At 36.1% G+C, this 16507-nt stretch overlaps 1 protein-coding gene across 2 annotated transcripts in view; it reads left to right on the top strand.

Moving 5' to 3' along the window:
- Positions 1 to 2741: 2741 nt before the first annotated feature.
- Positions 2742 to 16507, top strand: part of LOC122402628 (GTP-binding protein Di-Ras2) — a 53730-nt gene continuing 39964 nt past the window's right edge. For both annotated transcript variants that reach the window (XM_043405572.1, XM_043405573.1), the window contains exon 1: positions 2742 to 2883. The gene's annotated coding sequence lies outside the window, so the exon portion shown is untranslated. The remainder of the gene's footprint in view (positions 2884 to 16507) is intronic.

Below are 16507 nucleotides of genomic sequence, written 5' to 3'. Positions count from 1 at the left end.
CTGCTGGAAAAAATGAAGACTTTGTCCTGAAGGATCTGGCCACGGAGTGGGGAAGGCGTGGGACCTTCCGGTAAGAGCACTGTGAGGAACGGCACAGGACTTACCCCAGAACCGTCAAAGGCAAAATTTCTAACATACAGGCATGTCTCTATAAATTTCAAATCCATTAATCAATATGAATTTGTGATATCATGTCAGCCAATTTCGAAAATATGGTTTCGAGAAAAACTCATTTAAAATTTCTGGTATGATTATTAACCGTTGGGTACTCTTCCCTCTAAATGGCTATAACTTTGTTATTTTTACGAATTTTAATGAGTCTACGTTTATTATAATTGCTAAATGAAGAGGACGAGTTCCGAGTCAAAGATCAGTTGCGGGGTTTTAAAAAAGGACAGATTTGCAGTGTTGTTCTCATTAATGTTTGCGGCGTGTTTGCGAGGGATATGTCCGATATATACATATGTATATAATCAATTCATTTTCCTTCAATAATTCTCCATTGCAAAAATTCTACAGTATTCTTACATTTTTTTATATTTTAAAATTTTCCCATGTTATTAGAGAGTAGATATACGACAAAAGTTATACAACTTATAGTTCCTAGCATGTATAACATGTATATGTATATAACGCATGGTCGCTTCGTATGGAAAGTCAATGAATCTTCAAAAAGCGCCCAGGTCCGATTTCGAGAAATGTAAGGTCTGTCAGTCACGATGGCTTTTGTCGTTTACTGACGATTCGAACGGGTGGCGATGCCAGCAGGCTTGCTTTCGAGAAACGTAAGCGACGTAAGCGATGCAAGAGCGAGAAGGAAAGCGAGTATCAGCCTGTTCTTCTCGGCTCTTCCGAAACTCAACGAGCTCACGTACACGCAATTGGGCATAGTGTGCGAAAGCGAGGAATGAGAAGTTTCCGGGGCCCCGATGCACAGTCTGATTAAACTGATTTCGAGTCGCAAATACGTTTCTGCCGAGTTATTTTTTTAATAAATGATGTATTACAATTTAAAATAAAAAATAGAGAATTTGCGGTGTACGTATCAATGAAATACATCCTTAGGAATTTTAATAATCTTGAAATTTTTAAATACTCTTAATCGATTGATTTCTCCAATGAAATTAATCGATTAATGTCCAATGATGGACCCTACAGCTTTAATTCCGTTAAAAAATAATAAAATTTATGTAATTTTATTTTCTGTCTCACTTCCTCTTGTGTTAATTTCTGAATCTGTTGATAACGTTGCGAGTGACACGAAAATGGTAATGGGGTCCCGGGACCCCAGAAACTCCGGCCGAAAAATTACATTACGTGAAAGGTCTATTCATATATCTCGTCTGTGTCTCTAGAACCGACTACTGCTGTACCCTGCCTCGTAAATATTAACTTTTAATCGAAATTTCAATCAGTTTCTCAAATAAATGTTCCTTTTGTGTATAGTGTATTCTATAAAGTTATTCGTTTTAATTCTCACTAGATTTACGTAAACGTAGATTTACGTCTTTCTTGATTTTGTGTCGATAACATTGGATTTGACACAGGAATGGTAAGTACGAACTGTATGCAGCACCACAGACGAGGTATACGAGCAGACCTTTCACCCGATGTATTTTCTCGGTCCATTTTTCTGCTGCTCTACAGCCCCATTACCATTTCCGTGTCACTCGCGACGTTACCAACAGATTTAGAAATAAACACAAGAGGAAGTGAGACAGAATATGAAATTACAGAAATTTTAATATTTTTTAACGAAATGAAAGCTGTATGGTCCAGAATCGAGCATCGATCGATTAATTTCTTTTTTTCGTCGAGAAATTTAAAATATCTTTTGAACCAATAATTTTTCAACCTTGTTATCAGAAAATAAAAAATACAGAGGTGACCTCGAAATCAATCGAACGTCACTATTTACAGAGAAGACACGTGCACCGCGCGATACATCGCTCGAAACCATTCAATTTTTCCTTTTGCAATATTTTTTCCCCCATCTCCTACTTTTTTAACGCTATGGCTCGACTAACAAGCAAATTGTTTGGCGGCATCCTGTATGTGCATTCATTAACCTAACCTCGAGGACAATAAAAAAGAAGGTGATAAAAAGTATGAAATAGAAAATAAGAAAGGAACAAAGAACGACAAAGGTGAGAAAAATATAAGATTCGAAGAATACATATCTTGGAAGAGAAAAAAGAAAATATAAACAGTTACAGAATAATAATCTTTTGTTCTGGTTAACACGACGCAGTATTTTTAATGAATATCTAGTGTTGCAACGTTTATATTTACAAGCGAAATTAACTTTCTGGACACTGGACTGTTGTTTATAAATTCTTCATTTTTTATAATAGTTTACAAGTTCGTGTACTGTTGTCGTTTAATGAGAAAGGAAATGTTTGTGGAATAAACAGTTTCGATGATTGGAAATGGACCAGGAGTCCGGTGGAAATTCTGAAAAACGTACGTATAGAATGGTTTTGGTTTGTGAATGAAAGAAGAATGGCTAGTGAGTACAAAGTAGAAAGTTGACGTTCCTCTCGAGGCACGATCGACCGTATTACCAGAAAATAAATAACGTTGCGCACGCTCGTTGGAGGAGAGTTGACGTTCGTAGTAAGTATGTAGGTAGATACTCGGGTGGTCGGACGGTTGGGGTCGGTTGGGGTCGGTCGGGGTCGGTCGACTGCGGAAAGGTGGGGGTAGTGACGGTCGGGTAACGGTCGCACAGCGAACGCGAATCGCGATGGAGGTTCAGTGCCGTTTCGACAAGCAGACGGAACGGAAGCTGTTCGCGTTTTCCTCGTGCACTGGTGTCACACGCTGTCGAAACATTTATCCCGGATAACATTCTCGCTTAACTCCTGCCGGTGCTTGACCTCGGTGAGTGGTATTTCTGCCATATCTTCGATATCGGATTTTCGACTACGATCACCCGCAACACGCGTGTCTACGATTTCTAACCTTCGATCGTTGCGTCCGCCGATTCAACCCTTCCCGGTACGAGACATTTTTAATATATCGTTCCACACACTTACACCGTACTACGACTTACTTATCTTTCCCTGTTCCAGTCGCGAGAAGCTAATTCACAATTTAATAGAAGTATTTACAATTTAAAATTAATCGTCGTATCGTTTGAAACGCTCTCCAACGTGCACAGCTCAGGGTTTCTTCTTCTTCTTTCTACTTTACGGTTGATGCATATTACGTTGTCTTAACCGTTGATTAACCTTGACTATGTAGTATAAACACGAATCGAAATATGTAATCTTGTTTCAACTATATTACATTACAATACTGACTACATAATTGTGCGATGTTACAAGTTTAAAAAATCAACACGATGTTGCAAGAAAATAAACATAACAAGAGTCAGGCAAAGGGTTAATATTTTTTTGTTGCTTCGACTTTGTAATTTTGTAAAACTAGAATCGAAGAAATTTATATTCCCGAAAAGCGTATAAAAACCTTCGATCGACTCATTTGCATCGTACGAAAACATAGAAAACGTGCCCTTATCATCAAATTTCTTTTTTATCGAATCACTGTACAAATGTTGTAAAAGGTATTGGAAGGTTAATATTTCAGTGATTCGTTCTCGACCAACGCTATTCGTTCACAGCATAAATGCGCGTGTGTACCTACGTACACGCTAATGATGGAAATGGGTTAAAATGAAATTAATTTCCGACCGAATTCGCAAATTAAAAGTAAACGGGAAAATTGCAATGGAATGAACTGTGGTAGAAACGCGAAATTCGAAAATGTTACGAATATAAGAAAGATAATAATTAGTTTGATGGGTCCAGGAGTTTCTGATTTCATCGATCCATAAACATATAATATTTCTACTTCATTTAGCAACTTCGTCGAGCATTCCCCAGTTTGCAACAACAAAGTTGGTTTTTTTTTTTAAATGGGCCATTCTATGTAACTGTAACAGATGAATATTAATCGGAAAATTATGTCTAATACCACGTTTCGATCACATTGATTTTCGATAGATTCCGTCTACAATTTACTAACTTAGTGTACGTAGCCCTGGGCTTGTATCAAGGTGTCTGATGTGTAATATCGAACATCGAGGACGTTTAATCTGCAACAGTGTAGATAATATGGAATAGTAGATCGTTCGACGAAAAGAAATTACGAAGATGTATCGAGGTATGGCGTTCACGGTTGTTGTGTCGTTCAGAGACAAAATCATCCTTTGGAACGGCCTCGTGCGAAGCACACCGGATGACTTTAATCCTGGAGGTTTATCGCGGTCGGTGGCTCGAGGGCTGTGCGCCTTACAGTCTTCTCTAAGGTCGAACGTTTTCTCGAGGAAACGTTCCTTTCGTTACGAGACGAGAATCCTTAACTTTCCGAGATATTGCGCTTTCTCTGAAAACTACTCGCCCCCTTCCTCCTCTACTTCTTTTTCGCATTGTCTTTTATTCCCCAGCCCTTTCTCGTTCCTCTGCCCGATCCATTCTTACTTCGTTTGCGTTTTCTCTCTTGCGGGTCATGAAACTTTTTCTCACAGATCACTATGCACGTTGCGCGCATTTGCAACTCGGATTCCTCAACGTATACTTGCCTTTACGGAGCTTGAGAGTAGCTAAAAATAAAAATTAAAGATTAAAAAGAAATTAAAAAATTAAGAAAGTGTATAGCCGAATAAGGGGGTCAAATGTGCCCTTGAACCAAATGTGACATACGATGGATCCATCGATAGAGCATCACAAAAAAACGTTCTGTGCCAAATTTTAACCCTCTATCTTGTTTGGAAGGGTAGTTATTGAGAAAATTCGGATTAACGAATTTCTGTCTATTTCCCCTATTTCATCCAGTACAAAAATTATGAAAAAAATCTGATGCATTGTGGTTATTGAGATACGTGTTTGAGAATTTTGTCCGATTTTTCGATTCCAAATCCTAGGTGTGAAAAATTGAAAACGCAAAACAACACAGAAAAATACGGATTTCGTATTGAAGCTTTCGAGACACCAGATTTCTATAATTACTGTAAAGGCGTATTGTCATTGGTTATCTTCTTGAATTTTTTCCGATTTTTTGGTAGGGTGCACCGTAGTAGCAAAAATGAAAAACCGATTTTTTCGACGTTTTTCGCGTGAAAAAGCATGTTATACTTTGAATTTTTGTATTCTCTTTAATAGGTAACTATATTGTATGGTTTTAAACATGTCTATGTTGAGCAGAACAGTGTATACAAGAAGAAAAGCAAAAATAAGTCACGAAAAAAAAAGTGCTATGCACGATATATTTATTTGAATTTTTTTTCGAAACTGTGTAGGATTTCGGGGGTATGTCTATTCACCAAAAATAATTGTAATTGACCCCCTTAGCTAGAAATAATTTTTTCAGAACGATTTGAAATTTTTTTTTCGTCGAAAAATTTAGACACCTACCCCCCTTGGTTGATTTTTCTTAAAAAATTGTTTTTCATTTTTAATAAATTTGTTTCACGCTCTACAGAAAAAATGTCTAATACTTTTTTATAGGCACCGATGAGCTCTACTTTAGAAAAAATTTTCATTGAAATATGTTCACTATTGTAGGAGTTATGGCCGTTTGAAAATTGGACCATTTTTATGGGGGTTTTTTAACTTTACGCGATTAAGGAACAACTTTTTCATTATTGTTATAATGCCTACATATTCTTCACCAAAATACGCGTTATTTGCCTCTTCAAACATTAAAATCCTTCAATACGTTCAGAAGTTATGACATTTTATAGATTCGCATTAGAAGCCTCACATTAGATTTTCGGTAAAGAATTATTTTCTCGAAAGCGCGTAGGATTTCGGGGATATGTCTATTCACCTAAAATGCTTGTAATCGATCCTTGTAACTAAATATAATTTTTTTAGTATGATTGGAAATTGTTTAATTTCGTCCAAAAATTTCAGTACCTACTGCAAGAAGATTCTTCAATAAAATGAATATGAGCGTATATTTTAGGTGAAAATATTTTTTAAATATTAATAAACAAATAGTTTTTCACTGTCGTTTAGTTAGAAATTGAAAAAAAAACAAAATTAATATAATAAAAAAAATGTATTTTAGCAGGGCGCGAACGAGCGTCAAAAAGTTTGCAGCAGTCTTACAGTCAAGTATCTTACTTACTGCACCATTGGAGCTCTTGAAAATACCGTTGATACTTCTCAATATATCGCGCATAGCACTTTTTTTTTCTTGTCTTATTATTGCTTTTCTTCTTGTATACACTGTTCTGCTCAACATAGAAATGTTTAAAACCATACAATATAGTTATCTATTAAAGAGAATACAAAAATTCAAAGTATAAGATGCTTTGTCACGCGAAAAACGTCGAAAAAATCGGTTTTTGATTTTTGCTACTACGGCGCACCCTACCAAAAAATCTGAAAAAATTCAGGGAGATAAGCAATGACAATACGCATTTACAATAATTATATAAATCTAGTGTCTCGAAAGCTTCAACACGAAATCTGTATATTTCTGTGTTTTTTTGCGTTTTCAATTTTTCACACCTAGAATTTGGAATCGAAAAATCGGAAAAAATTCAGGGTGATAAGCAATGACAATACGCATTTACAGTAATTATATAAATCAAGTGTCTCGAAAGCTTCAATACGAAATCCGTATATTTCTGTGTTTTTTTGCGTTTTCAATTTTTCACACCTAGGATTTGGAATCGAAAAATCGGAAAAAATTCAGGGAGATAAGCAATGACAATACGCATTTACAGTAATTATATAAATCTAGTGTCTCGAAAGCTTCAATACGAAATCCGTATATTTCTGTGTTTTTTTGCGTTTTCAATTTTTCACACCTAGGATTTGGAATCGAAAAATCGGAAAAAATTCAGGGTGATAACCAATAACAATACGCATTTACAATAATTATATAAATCTAGTGTCTCGAAAGCTTCAACACGAAATCCGTATTATTCTGTGTTTTTTTGCGTTTTCAATTTTTCACACCTAGGATTTGGAATCGAAAAATCGGAAAAAATTCAGGGTGATAACCAATAACAATACGCATTTACAATAATTATATAAATCTAGTGTCTCGAAAGCTTCAATACGAAATCCGTATTATTCTGTGCTTTTTTGCGTTTTCAATTTTTCACACCTAGGATTTGGAATCGAAAAATCGGAAAAAATTCAGGGAGATAAGCAATGACAATACGCATTTACAGTAATTATAGAAATCTAGTATCTCGAAAGCTTCAATACGAAATCCGTATTTTTCTGTGTTTTTTTGCGTTTTCAATTTTTCACACCTAGGATTTGGAATCGAAAAATCGGAAAAAATTCTCAAACACGTATCTCAATAACCACAATGCACCTGATTTTTTTCATAATTTTTGTACTGGATGAAATAGGGGAAATAGGCAGAAATTCGTTAATTCGAATTTTCTCAATAACTACCCTTCCAAACAAGATAGAGGGTTAAAATTTGGCACAGAACGTTTTTTCTTGATGCTCTATCGATGGATCCATCGTATGTCACATTTGGTTCAAGGGCACGTTTGACCCCCTTATTCGGCTATACGCTTTATATAATATGAAATTTTGACAATATTTACAGATAATTTTCATGCAAATTACATAGGAAAACATTTGAAAAAATTGCTTATGCGAATATTTTCAATTGCGTCTGTGTGATTTTTAATGTCTCTGAAAACAGTTTGATTTTTCGAACCGACGCGAAACGTTTATTCTTCTCGAAAAGAAAAGAATCACTCTGGTTATTTGCCTGTCCGTCCAAGCACCGCAGAGACGTGAAGGTGTTAATAGTTACTTTTTCCGTTTCGCTTGAAATTACTTATCACACAGACTTTAAAGACGTCGTAGCTCAAATTGGTCACCTTACTCAAGGTAATCTACGTTTCTTCCGTCTTGCGCAAACTACGAGAGTTAATTAACTCGTCGGCTAATTGCCTGTCCACCGAGATTGGTCGTGCTTGAAAATGCCGTTGGCTGTCGTGCGATCGTGAGTAGAATTCGATGGATCTGGATCTATATTATCAGACAAAACCGATTGCGTTTAGATTTTTTCCTAGAATCGAGGCACGTAATATCGGTCGTGGCGGCGTTGTTACGTGAGCGTTATTAAAAACTCACTGACTGGCCGCGCCATGGATAGAGGTTGCCCTTTCGCAGGAACATAACAGCTGCGAGAAAAGTTTTGCGTGCACGATCATCGTTGTGGTAAGAATCGAACTCTGAAACCGCGACCTACGACCTCTTACTCGCATCAAAATCGGATCAATTATCCGCGTACACGGAAAACTGCCTTTTATCTTTATCTTATTCTTCGATCTTGTCCTCGGAGAACGTATCAAACCTACGAATTTTTATATCAACAAACTTTACAATGTTTTAAATAAAGAAATTAACCATCAAAATTGAACTCATATCTCGCACAAGTTTATATTTATTCAGTTTTATATCCGAATATCAATTAATTCGAATATTAATTTTGCAAGTTCTTGTTTATTTTAAATTGCAATAACAATTCCGTGCACAAACCAAACACGAAATGTGTCCCCGTTTAAACGCTTAGTCTCTATTATTTCTAAAACCCTTTGACTGCTAAAGACGTATGTATACAGGGTGGTCCATGCAATTGTTACTAGTCATAAATCCGTTATTATTGCATTTATGGAAAAATGCCAAAGGAGAAAGATAAATGGTTCGAAGAGCACTACATCCGTAGGCCTTTAAATTTTTTTTAGATGCAGCAGTGCATGTGCAATTAACAATTGCATCATTTCTTTAAATAGAAATGCATTTTTTTTTTTTACACATATCGATTCTTCCGTTCATTCTACGTATAAAATGATTAGGGTACCATGGCAAAAAAATTAGTAGATCTCGAGATATTTTGAAAAAATGTCTTTATCGAAGAAGATGTATACGAAAAGCGTAAAATGTGACATATTAATATTCTGTATTGCAACGCGTCAATAGGAAACTAATCATTCTCCGTATTATGCGACAGTGTCTCGTTTTACAGGATGATCGAGGGGTGGTCGACGATAGCAGGCGAGCCACGAGGAAAGTTACTTAAAAACCTTCGGAAAACCCGACAACCTTGAACCTCGAAAGTTTCGAATGTCGCGTAGAATATTTGAGCCTCGAAAGACGCCGAGGGTTTCCGGTTTCCTATTTGAAATTCTCCACACATTTTCGTCGAGCTTCGCGACGCTAAATCCCTGCATACATATCTCAGGTTCGTTTCATTCGTTGCCTTGGGACATTCGTTTATTGTCAACCATTTTTTCCCCCAGAAACTTCAAGGAACATTTATTTCGTTCATTTTCCATTTAACGCGTTGAATTCCATTTATTGGAAGAAAATTTTCATCGCAGCCCGATTTACTGAATTTCTTTACACAGTATTACGCATATTTTCATTACACGGTACTCGTTGGGCCAACCATATTTCGTTTATAGGGACCTCAAATCCATCGTTTGGTTTCGACGTACAGTGAGTGTAAAAAGTATTCGTACACTAGTCAATTTGAAGAAAAACTTTGCAGAACTTTGTTTATTACAAAAGTATGTTAACAAAAACATGCGTACATATTCTTAGAAATCTCTGGAACAAATGTCATTAACAACAAATTATTTATTTATATTTATTATGAAAATATTAACAAATTTCCAGAAATTGCCGTGAAATATACGCGTAATAAGTATTCGTACACTTCTAATTTTACATCAAAAACTGTAAATTTTAGTACATAAACGTAACAAAAATCAGTCTATTTGCTATTTTAGTATCTAGTGGGATTTCCTTTAGATTGTATAATCGCTTTAAACCTTTGCGGCATTGAATTTACTAAATTTTTGGTTATAGTACTAGAAATTTTGTTCCATTCCTCTAAAAGTGCATTTTTTAAATCTTCTTTCGAGGAAATGTGATGGTCTCGAATGGATTTCTATTTTCAAGTATGTCTAACAGCTCGAATGGCGTATCAAGAGCGACAATAACTGTTTACGTTTGATTCAGTTGCATTTTATAGTGAACCAATGTGTTTGTTATTTCATTGAAATCATTATTTCGAACTTGATCTGTTTTATTGCCTTAGAAGGCGTTAAGATTTTGTTAGATTGTTGGATACATATATATATATAACGGTTTAATAATAATGAACAATACAGAAGTGATACATGTTGGTGCACGCAACAACGCACGACGACCACACAACAATCTCGGTGGAAAGCGACGCAACACTCATGCGCGCGTTCTCACTCGCGCACACTCCTCCGCGCATACTCCCAGGCGCACGCTACGGGATGTGTGACAAACCTCCATCAGATTTTATTAGCTTCAAAGCAACATTGCAACAAAGTTCTTTTATCAAAACAGTTTCGAGTTGTTGGATCCCCATAGCAAAAGAACTATCGAATGCAAAGAATTAACCTTTTATAACACAGCGTCACTACAAGTTACTACATACCCATTATTTCCATTTTTTAAGTCTGATTTAATTTTTTTGTTAGTATGTATCAATTGAAGTATTAAAACAATAATAATTACAATATCTCACACTAAAATGAGTACAGATGAAAATTTTTGTCTACTGAAATTTACCTGGCAATTTATATTTCATTATTAATATTTTTACAATGGTCATATTAAACAGGTAAACATAATTTGCTTTATAGAGGGTTAAATTTCTCTTCTTTTCCAAGAAACATTCCCGAACGCTGTATACAGTGAGTATAAAAAGTATTCGTACACTAGTCAATTTGAACAAAAACTTTGCAGAACTTTGTTTCTAACAATAGTATGTTAACAAAAACATGCGTACATATTCTTAGAAATCTCTGGAACAAATGTCATTAACAACAAATTATTTATTTATATGTATTATGAAAATATTAACCAGTAAATAGGCGTGGAATATACGCGTAATAAGTATTCGTACAGTTTTTGATTCGTAACATTCCACATAGAACGATTACAAGATAATCCATGATATGTAAACATACTTAGCATCAGTATGTCTGGAGACGCGGTCGGTATAGGTAGCATGCTGAATTCAAACATTATTAACGAAATTATCAGTAAAATGGGACGAAAACGCAAGGAAACCTCTGACGAAGAAAGGAAAACTGTTATTTTACATAATGAGTGTAAAACACTGAATGAAATTTCTAAAGTTTTAAATAGACCGAGGCCCACGATTCAAGGAATCATCGACAGATGTGGCGATCGAAAAACTGTAAAAAATAATCCAAGAGACGGATGTAAACGAATAATAAATGAGTATACCGGCCGATGGATAATTCGAAAAATAAAGCAAAATCCAAAGATAAGTTCGGTGAAAATCACAGCTGAACTTAAAAATGATCTGGACATTAATGTATGTAGTAGCACAGTGCGTAATTTTTTACCGGATAGAGGATATTACGGCAGAGTAGCTCGTAAGAAATATTTCGTAAATGAAATTAATGGAAAGAAACGATTGCAATTCGCGAAAGAGTACGTTAATGTTCCTATTGCGGTGGATCGGTTAGTTACGGTCCTGGGTAGTCGCAGCGCCACGTGGCGGAGAGCGAGAGAGTGAGAGTGTGGCGAGTGAGTTGAGGAATCGCCACGATGCGAGCCTATTCTTTCTTTGTAATTCACATATACCTATAATAAACTATTAATTTCACTACGCAAACCACGACTTGGTTATTCAGACACTACACTATGGAGCACTGGAACCGTATTATATTTACGGATGAGAGTAAATTTAACATATTTGGGTCAGATGGACGATGTACAGCATGGCGGAAAAAAAATACCGAGTACGAAAAAAGAAATTTGAAGCCGACCGTAAAGCATGGAGGAGGATCAGTGACAGTTTGGCAGTTAGGCTCTATGAGTGCGAGCGGTATTGGATCCCTCCATTTTATCGATGGTATCATGGATCAGAAAATGTACATCGATATTCTAAAAGAGCATCTTCAGTTTTAGTGCAAATAAAATGCAGTTACAGGGCAATTATATATTTTTGCAAGATAATGATCCAAAGCATAATGCTTATAATACACGTCAGTGGATCCTATATAATGTGCCGCAGCAATTAGAAATCCCTCCACAGTCTCCAAACGTAAATGTGATAAGGCACTTATGGAGTCATCTTGAAGAAAAAATTCGAGACCATCACATTTCTTCGAAACAAGATTTAAAAAATGCACTTTTAGAGGAATGGAACAAAATTTCTACTACTATAACCAAAAATTAAGTAAATTCAATGCCGCAAAGGCTTAAAGCGATTATAGAATCTAAAGGAAATCCCACTAGATACTAAAATAGCAAATAGACTGATTTTTGTTACGTTTATGTACTAAAATTTATAGTTTTTGTTGTAAAATTAGAAGTGTACGAATACTTATTACACGTATATTTCACGTCAATTTCTGGAAATTTGTTAATATTTTCATAATAAATATAAATAAATAATTTGTTCCAGAGATTTCTAAGAATATGTATGCATGTTTGTGTTAACATACTTTTGTAATAAACAAGGTTCTGCAAAGTTTTTGTTCAAATCGACTAGTGTACGAATACTTTTTACACTCGCTGTATTTATTTTCTAGACACCGAGATACAAGATATGATGTGTAGTATCGAATGTTGAAATGAAACGGCGTCGAGGATACCAAAGAAGGAAATAATTAACTCGTTCGTTCGGCGTCGTTCGAGATCGGTAAGCTTTCGAATCGATTGTAGGAGCAGTCTGAACGACGAAAGTGTCAGGCGTCCGCATTGTCGCCCCTAGGATCGATCGGGGTCCATCGGGCGTGAAGATCCCAGGCGCGACAACTTTTCCAATAAATGAGCTTTAGGATCTTTGGCAAGCAACAAAGAGGAAGGACAGCGGAGCAAAAGAGAGCGCGGAGCGAGATAGAAGAGAAAAGTTGAACAGGTCGGCGTAGAAATAGATCGGTCAACATTACGTGTTTCCCGCCTTTGATCGTTTCACGGTGAACCGGCCATCCGTTACGTGCTCGCGCTCGCGAATGGCCCGTCGAGACGCGTTCGTCGCGCATGCGCGACCCTCTTTACCCGCGTTTTCTGCAAAATTATACGCGCGAACGCGACCTTTCCACTTGCACCTCTTATTTCGCCCGAGTCCAGCAAAGATGCGTGCAAAAGCACGCCTTAAACTTTTGCTTAAACTACTAATAAAGCTTCTGTCAAACAACATACAAATTTTTATAGAAATTAGGGGGAGTCAATAATTATCCTCGATGTTGCTATCAATTTTATTTTAATAGAAATAGAGAAGAAATAGAGAGAATTTTTTTAAAATTTAAATTAAATTAAATTATTTTTATGAATATATTCGATTACATTACACGTGAAATATAATATTATTTAATTATTGCGTTCGCTAGAGTAAATACGATATTGTATTTTCGACAACTCTGACGCGTATAGCAGTTTGTGGTTTGTTGAAATAATCAAGAGACTTAACATGGCTCGTCGTATCGAATAAATAAAAAATGCTTAAAAAAAGTTTAACATAATTTATCAAGATAAAAATTTATTTATATTATAATTTCTGTATTGCACAACATCTTTCTATTTAATTTCTATTAGTTTCTTCCACTGTGGGCCGTCTCTCTAGCCTGAATTCGTCGTCCATCTCCATAAAACTTGCCACGCGCATGCGACAAAACTGTTGGTTCGTTCGTTTACTTGCTCGGTCGGTTGGAAATGGGACGCACGACCGTCCTGTGGCCGCTCGTCATCCGTGAAATCACGGGTCCTAATAAACCCACGATAAAAAAACAGATTTTAATTATAGAAGGCTCGTTCGCCACGACCAATTTTTCTTACTTTTCGTGTGCTTCGATGAAGTTTAAATAACCTTCTCGCGACCCTTTCGGCCGATCGACAAACGATCGTTCCAATAGCACAACGGATCGTGCAAGAAACGGAAAGTTAAGAAATACGAGTCTATGTTTTATAAATTCTTATAATTACTTGCAACTACGTGACACACCGAATATGCAAATATAGAAAAAGTACTTAAAATAAGATACGAATTATTATATTAGTTTCGGGGAAAAGAAATCCATTATTTATCACCTAGATGGCTCTAGTGACGTACAGGGAGATTTTAGAGGCCTAAATAAGACGAAAATCAAGAGTACCAATTAGTTCATGGAGGCTTCGTTAAAAAGTTATTAACACATAAATTAAAAAATTTCAAATTATTTACGAAAAAATTATTTTCAATTGCAGGGGTCGATTACAATCATTTTTGGTGAATAGACATACCCTCGAAATCTTAAGCACTTTCGAGAAAAAAATTCGAGAAGGTGTGAAATTTTTTGACGAAATTAAAAAATTTCAAATCGTCGTGGAAAAATTATTTTTAGTTGCAGGAGTCAATTACTATCATTTTTTATCATTAGACATACCCCCGAATTCCTATCCACTTTCGAGAAAAAAATTTGAGAATGTGCTGAAATTTTTCGGCGAAATTAAAAAATTTCAAATCGTTCTAAAAAAATTATTCTCGGTTGCTGGGGTCAATTACAATCATTTTTGGTCAATACGTATACCCTCGAATTGCTACGCACTTTCGAGAAAAAAAATCCATTACCGAAAATATAGTTTCTGGCCAGAAATGCTGAACGGATTGGACGATTTTAATGTTTAAAAAAGCAAATTACGCGTATTTTGCTAAGGAATACGTGGCAATTCCAAAAATATTCGAAAAGTTATTTCCTGACTCCGCAAAATGAGAAAAACCCCATAAAAATGGTCTAATTTTCAAACAGCCATAACTCCTACAATAGTGAATATATTTCGATGAAACTTTTTTCTGAAGTAGAGCTCATGGGTACCTACAAAAAAGTATTGGACAACTTTTCTGTAAGGCGTCATACAAAATTACTAAAAATGAAAAACGAATTTTTAAATGAAAGGTTTCAAATCAATCTGGAAAAATTATTTTCTGTTGCTGGGGTCAATTACAATAATTTTTGGTGAATAGACATACCCCCGAATTCCTAACCATTTTCGAGAAAAAAATTCGAGAAGGTGTGAAATTTTTTGACGAAATTAAAAAATTTCATATCGTCGTGGAAAAATTATTTTTAGTTGCCGGGGTCAATTACTATCATTTTTTATCATTAGACATACCCTCAAAATCCTATCCACTTTCGAGAAAAAAATTCGAGAAGGTGTGAAATTTTTTGACAAAATTAAAAAATTTCAAATCGTTCCGAAAAAATTCTTTTCGGTTGCAGGGGTCAATTACAGTAATTTTTGGTGAATAGAGATACCACAAAAATCCTACGCACTTGTGAGAAAAAAATTCGTATATATGGACAAATTTGATTAATAATTTTGTTAATAACGTTTTAACGAAGCCTTGATCAGCAGATTGGTATTTTTGATTTTCGACTTATTAATCGAACGGCAACAAATTCTAAAACAAAACGGTACATATTTGAACATGAAAATAATGGATTTCTTTTTCCCCATCCTAATATTTAAGGATTGAGACAACAAAACAGCTCCCATTCTATTAATTCAATTAATAAAAATATGATATTTGTCTCTGACGTTATTTTTCTTGCCTGGTATAATTAACAATGACACCAGAAAGTTAAAAATTTTGCAGTCTGGCAGGAACGTAATTCAGAGGAGATCCATATCGAGAGAGAGAGAGAGAGTTGCATTTTCCTTTTTCCTTTTTTACACAAATCCCTCCACGTAACGCCCTGTTCTCTACGATTCTGCATGCACGCAAGAAAACGTGAGCTTCCGGAGCGCGTAACAACCTTAATGAATTACTGAATAATATCGCTGTAATATCCATTAAGTACGCCGTCAGAGAAATACGTGAAAAGTTGCTTGGAGCGTGCAACAAACAGTATCTCGTTCTCTTTCGTTTCGCTTTGCAAGGCTTATTACAATTATTATTATCAACGAGTGGACTTTGATACAAAATGCAAACACGCGATAATTGAAATTGGTTGGGTCGATCGCAGAAAGGGGCGGGTAGCGTGATTGTACACGAACGAACGAGCACCATAGATTATCTTTTGTACTTGGAATGTTTCAAAGTTCCGTATCGCTGTTAAAAGCCTGTATAGAAATGTAAGTGCCCAAAGTGTTTAGTTTGAATGAGCGTAGCAGCTCGTGTCAATAACTAGCAGCCGTTAGACCTATTCAGTGTTTCGAACTATGAACGATTCAGCGACGAATCAGCGAAGGTATTCGCGGACGGTATAAGGCAAAGGATGCTGCTGCATCGAGTTATTTAGGACACGGCTGCGTTCCGCGTTTCTCGGTTTCGCGTGCAAGCTGAACGTTCGATGCAATTTCAGCGACAGGCGGGGGGGGGTTCGTTAGACTCCTTTGTAGAAATCGGTGGCGGTGGCGGTGGCGGTGACGTCGCAGGTAGCCTGGCTGTACAGGGTGTCTCAGCCGATTTTGACATCTTGATTTCCTCGGTATTCTGGCACGTGGCGAAAAATGTTTCA

This window comes from Colletes gigas, unplaced genomic scaffold, assembly GCF_013123115.1.
Source record: "Colletes gigas isolate AHSC1104 unplaced genomic scaffold, ASM1312311v1 Colletes_gigas_Sc00038, whole genome shotgun sequence".
Lineage (NCBI taxonomy): Eukaryota > Metazoa > Arthropoda > Insecta > Hymenoptera > Colletidae > Colletes > Colletes gigas.
This window is presented reverse-complemented; position numbering and strand designations above follow the sequence as displayed.